A 2,608-nucleotide genomic window follows, 5' to 3' on the forward strand; every position below is an offset into this window, starting at 1 on the left:
CGCTTGATTACCTGTGGTACAATCAAAGTTTGTAGTCTTTGTCTTATTCTGATTATCCAACCACAACCTTCCACAGCCAAAGCATTGCAGTGGCCCCAATCATTGGAATAATAATACCAGACCCAATGCATTGTGTTTGGATTTCTGATATCAAATTTGTCGACACAGAATCTGCACGATCATGCTCCGAGAGATGGTGTAAGTGTTATAAGTAGCCAGCCCACAAATTTCACTTCGCTCACTGCGGTCTGGCAATCCTCAACGAGATCTTGCTTGGTTTGGGGGTAACATCAATGGGTGTGGACCAAAATTACTTAGCAGGCAACTTTATTAGCTTTTTTGTAACTGTCGGATGACTGACAATATGTTCTTTCACAGAGATATCAGCATGAACTCTTTCTAAACTTGGTGAGGAAAAAACGAGAGGTGAGCTAAGGCCATGCAGTCGCACAGGCAGCTAGCAGCATTTAAAGCTATCTGGGCGAAGCGCATCACACCTCTTCAAGAGTAAGACTAAAATGATGCGGGAGACCCATGCGGTGGACTGACCCAATTGTTCCTCTGTAGATTCTTGGCACAGGTACTTTCTATATCCACACAAAGCTAAAGATGTGCTACTGGTTGACGTGCGAGCCTGTGCAGACCAGCTTCAGACCGCAATATTAAGCCGTCTTGAAATAGTTCAGCTAGAAACCCAATGACCTGAATCACTGAGAGCCTTCACAGACATGCTGCAGAGACATGTTCCATTATACATGTGCAATGCCTACAATAGATGGAGATTCCACAGTTTCAAGCTGAGGTAGCATGTTTTGCTTCAGGAGCCTCCTAGCCGGTTGAACCCTCTTAACAGCTACAATGCTTCCTTTCCTCTCCACTTTACCGTCATAAATCAGACATTGCTGTAATTGCACTGACGGTGAACACACAATGTGGATGCTCCCCTCTCATCGCACTGATACGTTTCCATCCAGAGGAATTTAATAACAGAACTCAGAACTTACTGGCACTTCAGTCTGCCGCCGTTTCCAAGTTCAACCAACAACACGGAGCAAAGAGAACATCTCTTGTTACGTGCTCTCAAACACAAGGCCAGTGGTGGAGCATCAGATCGTGTTTAAAGAAGTCTCTTCGACATACTTCTTTGACGTCCTGACATTTTTCATCAGCGTTGTGGAAACAGAAGTTGGGAACGGGAAAAGTAACCTGTGTAAACGTCAGCGTATCTAATAACCTGATCACCCATAGGTCCAGCTTCCAGCTCGCTGAAGTCACTCCATTCCACGAGCCAGTTGATTTTGCTGAATTTCACAAGGCAATTAATTCAGGGGTCACGTCACAATCAAGCTTCACAGGCCTGCAAATGTATACAGAGCCCCTTAATCTATCATTCTTATAGATTACACCTAATATCGGGTATACCTGCTAAATCTGGTGTATCTACTTGGATTTAAGTTGATCAATATCCCATCTTAAATGTTGGGGAGAGAGTCCAGAGTCAACCAGTCAATTCACCATGAAGAAAAATTAAGTTTCTCAGGCATTTACTACAAACCACATTATTACTTTTTCATTACGGCCATCGTGAACCTTGGCGGCAATAAACATGATTGACGAAAATTGTGCAAGGCGAGCCTGTTTATTGCAATGTTAATCAAGAGGGATTAAAAGGTACAATGAGCCAGCGGTGTGGGTTACTGCAAATATGTGCATGCGAATCCGGGAGGGAATTGAATTACAGAATCCCTTCTCACCTTGTCCCGTAACCCGAAACCCAAAGTTTATGCTGAGAAATGTCAGAGCTGGCACAAACAGATAACCTCCCTCCTCTGCGTTACCACAAACTGCATGCTGCCTGCTAGCGCCCTCACACACTGACTTCTATAAAAAAAAGGCCCGAACGCCGACGCTTACTCCCCAACAAGACGAGCAATTACACAAAACCCTATTTTGCAAGAGGGGGCAGAAGTAATTTGCAACCATGACGCGGGTTGAGAGATGGAGGCCCAATCTCAGCTCCTGAGCGGCTTAGTCATTCAAGCCCTCATTGCTCTTATATTCTGTCAGCTGCCAAAGTCAAATCATCTGTATTGTGCTTCACCACAGTCTTATATTCGTGGTGTATGAGCGTCTTAGTCTTGTGTAATCTTAGCTGTGTTCATTCTGTGGCCTCAGCAATTGAAAGGTCATGCTTGGGTTAAACTATTTGACCCCTGTAAATTTCTAAGATTTAACTCAGTTGGGGCCTTAAAGAGGGCGAGGCGACCACTCCTGAAACCTTTTCATTTTTTGGCAAAGCGGATGCATCATTGTTCGTCCGCTTTCTCCAGTAATTTGTGTTGACGAGGGCAGAGGAGACGCAGAAGAGACGCAGAGGAGACGCAGAGGAGACGCAGCGTAACTCAGGCCAACTCTCCACAATCGCTGAGCAGGGCTTTGTTTTGGAACGTGCTCACGCTATGTAATTCACAAGCGTGTTTAGCTGCAAATAATCCAATTTTGGCTCTGTGACCTGCAACGTGGTGGAAGTGGAGTTGATCTCCAGGCGGGCGGCTGTCCAGAAAATCTTCCTGTAGGCCCGTAGATATGAGACAGGTGAGTGGTGTTT

The sequence above is a fragment of the Genypterus blacodes genome, unplaced genomic scaffold, assembly GCF_046128005.1.
Source record: "Genypterus blacodes isolate CSIRO-AG114 ecotype Tasmania unplaced genomic scaffold, CSIRO-AGI_Gbla_v1 ptg000106l_1, whole genome shotgun sequence".
Taxonomy (NCBI): domain Eukaryota; kingdom Metazoa; phylum Chordata; class Actinopteri; order Ophidiiformes; family Ophidiidae; genus Genypterus; species Genypterus blacodes.